Raw genomic sequence first — 7335 nt, forward strand, 5'->3', positions numbered from 1 at the left:
GACTTCAATTAAACTGACTGAAAGATTATGATTTCATCATATGAACATCAGGCACAATCCTTCCCGTAAGGGGTTTAGTATCATACCATCATAACATATATGAGAAGAACATAACCCGTGTCATGCCAACAACTGTTTTTAGAATAAATGTGTTTAGTTCCGATGCAAAGACCTTATCAGTGACTCAATATTAACGCCAAAATATGCAATCTTTAATGACTTGACAACAGTATCGTAATTATATCCCTTCTTAATAAGTCTATTCAAAGGTTTTGTAAGTTTATGAGGTGAATACTGACACCTTTGTGCTTTATAAAGAATATTTCCATAAAAAATTGGATGTGAAATACCTGAACGTATGAAAAGTCTGCATGTTGAGCTATATTTACGAATGATGTCTTTATACCGATGATAAAATTTAGTAAATGTTTTGACTAGTTTGTGATATCGAAAACCCTGGTGTAATAATTTTTCAGTAATACATAAATTTCTCTCGTTAAAATCTAAAACATTGTTACATACACGAGCGAATCGTACAAGTTGAGATATATAAACACCGTAAGATGGTGACGAGGGAACGTCACCATCTAAAAACGGATAATTAACGATAGGAAATGAAAAATCATCCCTTTTATCATAAATTTTAGTATTCAGCTTTCCGTTAGTGATATAGATATCAAGATCGAGGAAAGGGCAGTGGTCATTGTTAGTATTAGCTTTATTTAAAGTGAGTTCACCAGGATAAATTTCATTAATATACATACTGAAGTCGTCATTATTGAGAGCCAAAATATCATCCAAATATCTAAAAGTATTATTAAATTTGTTTATCAGATGTTGTTTTGATGGGTCTTTGCTTATTTTTGTCTATGTACTTCTGTATTACAGGAAGAGATGCAGACATAGTCCAAATTGCAGCAACAACACTTGACCAAACGACAACCTTCAATAGATATACAATCCCAGAAAAAGATATAACACCAGGTGCATCAAAAGTTACGAAATTATCGATTAGATATGATAAAGATGGTCTTAAACGACTAGACTTTAATGGCGCCTGGGTAGAAACTGTTACACCTATCACAATGACCAATGAATTTCTACAATGGCTGACTAACATACAGGAAGAACAAAAAAAATAAAATCACCCTGGTTGGACATAACTCGTATGCTTTTGACTTTCCAGTTTTTTACAATCATATGAAAAAAATGAATCTAGTTAAAGAAGGCTTACAATTAATTCAAGGCATTGGTGATACACTTGCTCACTTTAAAAAAATACATAAAGATTTACCCAACTATAAACAAAGCACATTAGCCAAAAAATTTGTGCATGGGTTCAATGAAACAGATGCACATAATGCACTTCATGATGTTACAACACTGGCCAAACTTCTTCAGATCTCCAATGTTGAATTCTTCAAATCATCAACTATTACATTTACTTCTTTCTGCATCAAACAGGACTTCATTCTTCATCACAAACCTTTACTGGACTCCATCAAAAATAAATTCAGAATTGGATCAACAACATACATCTCAAACCCCATTGCTACGAAAATAGCTGATTCTGGCCTTGGCTTCAGGCATTTACTGTTGGTTTATAGAAGAAATGGCACTGATGGCATTAGAATGCTCCTGAAAGAAAAAAAATAATGGGAAACCTAGAGTTACCTCATGTAAAAAGACGATTGAAAAAATTTGTGAATATTTTGAACTGACATCACAAAACCAAGCCAATGAACAGTAGCTAGGCAGTAACATTAATTATCTTATTTGGCATATGGAAATCTTCACATGTACATGTAAATATATCATATACATTTGTATAAAAGATGGTGCATAGTAATGTGAATATATAATGGAGATCAATTTGAAATGGCATGTTGTCATGGCTGTGCAGTGCTAGTATAATTTTTTGTCAATTTTCGTTGTAATTTTAAAGAAAATAAAAATTGCAAATTTTCTAATATTAAAACAAAAACTTAGTTTAAATTATCAATTAAACTTTGGTCCCTTTTTCCTAGGCCACACTTAAAAATATTTTGGTTTGCCCAAACCCTACCCAAAGGTTGAGACAGTGGGTAGGTAGGTAGGCATTTTCTTTTTTTTTCTTCAAAAAAAGAAATTGAAGTATCAAATGTTAATAAGTCTTCATGCCTATTTGATTAAAAAAAACTTCTTCAAATCAGGACAATAAAAGAATTTGAGTAGGCAGTTTTTTTCTGGGTAGGTAGCGTTTGGGCAAACAAACCTATTATTAATTTTGGCCTTACACAGTTTGGACCACAACCCCCAACATCCAAGCCTAACCTTCCTTTTGTGCTTATAAACATTTTGTTGAAATTTCACAAAATTTCTTTTCACTTATACCAAAGTTTTTGTCTGCAAACCATATGTCTCCCGATGACGTTGACGATGTGATACCGATATCAGTGGACATTTTAGGTTGGTTACTTTTTAAAGAGTCCAAATTGAATATTTTTTTAAGGAAAAAAATACATAGACATGTTATCTTATTTGGTTTGTAGAAGGGTATACGTTGTTAAAACACTAATTATAGTGACATGCGTGTTCATATACAATGTACATGTAGTCCATTTCCTGTATAATATTGGAAATCCACATTTCCTATGTTTGTAGAAGAATAAACAGATTCTCTACATTTTTTTTTGAAAAAGTGGATACTTCTTTATTAGAAATCAAGATTACAGAAGTCTTGAATAAACATGATAAAATTATTAAAATACAATTCAACAAAATGGGATCAATATCTGTATCTGTATCTTATTTACAGATATTTCGTATGTATATATTATATTTGGTCTCACATTATCTGTGTAAGTAAAAGAAGACTACAATTCACTGAACGCCAACATTTGAATACAATATAAGTATACCAACTATTTCAATAAATATTTGGTTTTTACCTGATGCATTTTTTCCACCAGAAGTTGCTTTTGAGCTGTTGCCTTCATGTTGCTTCCATATTTTGCTATCAATGCACTGTTTACACTCTCAGTATATTACATTTATCCATCTCTCCAATTTCAAGTGGAGCTTTTTTTTCTTACTATAAAAAAAAAAAAAAATTTATAATTCTATGAACCATAATCCAGAATATATTATTGTAGTATATTATGTGTTATTCAAACTTATCAATGTCCATTTTAGCATTACTATTCAATAGTTAACTTCATGATGTTAGATCCCGTTTTATGGACTTGATTTGACAACTTGATCCCTTTATGAGAATCACAACTTTAAACTTGCCTGCAAATTCTACATGTACATGTACAATGTACAATAAAAATAAAAACCAGTTATGAATTAAAATTTTAATGAAAATCTAGATTGATATATTAACTTAGTTGTAATATCGAATGAGTCTCATGATCATAACTAAAAAAAATTAAGTGATGTATGTCACTAGGAAAGAAACAGTCCACAAACTGTAATATTTGCTAATGGAAGCCAACAAGTAAAAATTATACATGTACATTAAAATCATGTACAATTGTTTATTGTATTATCAGTTAATGGAGAACAATGCTTTAAGATTTTATTTCTACTGATATAAAATTAGACATCAAATTACATGTATGAAATTATATGATGTACCTGCATTAGCATCCTGAAATTGATGTAATAGTTACTATGTTGTAGATACATTTGTACTTGCTATGTTTTACTTAAAAATTATAATCATGATTCTTAATAAATTGTTATTTAGTCACAGCTCAGACCATAAAAGGTCAAAACATATTTCACAATTTCAAGTAAAAAGTAAGTGTATAGCTCCAGTAAAATTTCTTTTCCAGGGCCTTGTTTAAAGTAATAATCAATTAAAGTAAACCTCTTTTGAACATATAATATTTGCAACATCAGCTGACATCTACAAAAGTTACAGCTAATTTCCTAAAGCATGTAGAGCAAGACTTTGGTTAGCTTGCTTGCTTTGTTTTTATATTGTACAAACATTAGGATAACACCCAATTAAATTCAAATATTATATATACAGGTTAAACTATGCCTATATATATTGTTTTAAGATGTCAATCTTATTTACAAAGCTTGTATTAATAACAATTATGGAAACAAAGCAAGCAAGCCATCCAAAGTTTTGCTTTACGTGCATTAGGAAATTAGCTGTAAAGGTTAGTCAATTTAGTTTTTCCTCCTCTATATCAAAAAGATTGCTGATGTACACAGTACAGTTGTAGTTTGTTGAGGCAGTACCAGTTTTGAAAACCACATACACAATTAAATAAATTCAGTTCACATTAGATATGAAATAAAGCAAAAAAAAAATTCTGCTACCAAGTCTGAGCTGTGACTAACCTACATACTATAGATATATACATTTCTTTTTCTTTGCACACCCACAAGTTCCAAATCTAATTTTTACACCTGAATTCAATGGGATGCATGGAGACATAGATAATATTTCATCACTTATGAAGGCCTTGCTAGCCATGCTAGGCTTATGTAATTTTTTTTTTTAAATATGTTACAAATGTGAATATCTCATTCAAAAATAACAATTAACCATAATCTGCAGGGAACAAGAACTTGAAATATTGTATCACTGTTCATTGATTAATGTTAGATCAGGTATATGTAGTCAATGTCCAGTTACATATACATATATTTCCTCTATGTTCATGACGCAAACAAATGAACAACATTGCAAATGCTAGATCCTAATCTAAGTCCTCCATCAGCCAGTATGAAGGTCAGTGAAATTTGGACTAGTACATACTGACCCTTTAAAAAAATGAGATGCCTGCATATATGTAACTTGTACATTTTTTTCCAGTCAAACAAATACCCTTCTTTGGCAAGAGATTGATTTCGGGTCAAAAAGAGACAATATTTCTTCTTCCAAGTCTTTAAAGTTAAAAGATTGTACACCTACGAGCTCATGTTTATAAATTTGTGCTGAGGTGCTATTTAAGCATACAATACATCTTTAAAGCTATAGACATTAACATAGTAAAAATAAGATGTGGTATGATTGCCAATGAGACAACTCTACAAATGAGACCAAAATGACACAGAAAATTACAATTATAGGTAACCATACAGCCTTCAAAAATGATCAAAGCCCATACAGCATATATAAAATTGAGAAAGGAAATGGTGAATATGTCAAAGTGACAACCACCCGACCATAGAGCAAACAACAGCCGAAGGCAACCAATGGGTCTTCAATGTAGCGAGAATTCCCGCACCCGTAGGTGTCCTTCAGCTGGCCCCTAAAATATGCATATTAGTACAGTGATATATAGTCAGCATAACATGTTTAACCCCGCCCCATTATTAATGTACATGTTTGTGCCTGTCCCAAGTCGGGAGCCGATTATTCAGTGGTTGTCGTTTGTTTATGTGACAGTCACTGTGTTACATATTTGTTTTTCATTCATTTTATTACATAAAAAGGCCGTTAGTTATCTGAAATTCTCGTTCAAATTGTTTAACATTGTCTTATCAGGGCCTTATATAGCGAACTATGTGGTATGGGCTTTACTCATTGTTGAAGGCCGTACGCTGACCTATAGTTGGTAAAGTCTGTGATTTTGGTTTTTTGTTGATAATTGTCTCATTGGCAATCATACCACATCTCCTTTTTTATATGACAAGTTATGTTTGGTCCACTCCATCCTGAATGTCTTATTATTTAACTGATTAACCACCGTCAGAGTATAGATAGGGGGTTTCAGTGCTCCTATGTGTCACATCAGGGTAATGAGGACAAAGAGAAGGGATTGTTTTTTCAAGGCATAACATAAATAATACATTTATGGTCATACAACGTTTAACTAATAATACTACAACATGGACAATGTTGTAATTAGTATACAGAAAGAAGCCTCCACACACGACATGCGGCCCGACCACTGACCCTTTATGAATAGTCAAGACGAAGATGACAAGAGGGTCATTTTTATAAATGATTCAATTATAACGTGAATCAATTGATAGCATTTCAGCAAAATTAGTACATGAGACCGAAGCAAACACTCTTTCTGGAGTTTCTTCATAGGCTGCATTGCAATTATACTTTTGAGACGATCCCTCACATTCGCTTCACAGAAGAAATTTCTAATATCAGGATATTAAGCACATTAAATAAGAAAAACTGTTAACCGAATGATATAATATATTGATATGCACGTTATATATCATCAATTAAAACTTACAATTGGTATATATGATGTAATTCCACTCTTCTCTGTCCATCCAGCCTCATGCTTGTAGATTCTTCGTGACGTAGAGAATTGGCGCGAATTAGTAAAGGGAGATATCAAAAGAATAACAATACCGTAAATAGTAAAAAAAACAAGTAAAAATATTCCAAACGGACAATTAAATTTTTTTTTTCATTTTGAAAATAATAGGCTTATTTATGCTGAACACGTTTAAAAAGTAATACGTAGATTTAGTTAAGAAATATTAAGTATAAAGTGGCATAAGGCCATATTTTCAACTTACACAAAATTCGGGGTACAGGGAGCTTTGTCGAGCTGTACCAATTAAACAAAGCTGGTGACCCCCTTTTTTTTTTGGCTAAAAATGTTCCAAAAACACACCTGTTTAACATAATCGTTTTTTTAAAAATCCTACCGGGAAATTTCTGAGCAGTATTGGTTTGTTTGAAAATTTTAGTAGAAATCAAACGTGAAGAATGGGACATTTTGAAGTATTTTATGCTCATTAATGTGATATGCAAGAAATAACTGTCAAAAAAAGTTGCTAGAATATAAATATACATATCACTGAAGAAAATTGTCTATATCAGACAGTTATATTATTTTACATATACGGTCTAGCACACTCAACAGCGAGACACGATTATTTGCAAATAAGGCCCTAAAATGCACTTTTCGAGGCACTCTAGCGAAAAAACGAGCCTGGTGACCCCCCTTTTTCTCAACATTTTTGAATTCAGCATAAAAAAATCTACAAAATATGTGAAAATTAAAAAAATCTACCGGGGGTCACTATCGGGGTGAGCCACCTTAAAAAGATTTTTGTTGTAACGTTTTTTGAATATCAGGATCTGCGCAGAAATCTACTACCGTTTCCGGTTTTGTTTGCCTGAGACTTTGAATAAAATGAATATTTATCAGTCTAAAAAGGGAACTTAATACTAATTCATTTTCAAAAATTGTTTGTTATAAAATAACGTTACCTGATAAAAGCGTTTCTTTGTTTACATTGAATATGACGTCATAACTTAAATAATGTCACAACTTACATCCCTAACAACAGAACCAAAATCGGAAACGTTACAGTATTTCCGTTTCTCTTTTTATTCATACAAACTTCTTC

At 31.8% G+C, this 7335-nt stretch overlaps 1 long non-coding RNA gene across 1 annotated transcript; it reads right to left on the reverse strand.

The window, feature by feature from the left end:
* Positions 1–875: 875 nt before the first annotated feature.
* On the reverse strand, positions 876–6269 carry LOC134693277 (uncharacterized). Its single transcript, XR_010102381.1, has 3 exons — positions 6204–6269; positions 2931–3073; positions 876–1638 (listed from the first exon to the last, which is right to left on the reverse strand). It is a non-coding gene; the product is annotated as an uncharacterized LOC134693277 (long non-coding RNA).
* Between the last annotated feature and the right edge of the window lie 1066 nt (positions 6270–7335).

This window comes from Mytilus trossulus, chromosome 12 (genome assembly GCF_036588685.1).
Source record: "Mytilus trossulus isolate FHL-02 chromosome 12, PNRI_Mtr1.1.1.hap1, whole genome shotgun sequence".
In the NCBI taxonomy this organism is placed as follows: Eukaryota; Metazoa; Mollusca; class Bivalvia; order Mytilida; family Mytilidae; genus Mytilus; species Mytilus trossulus.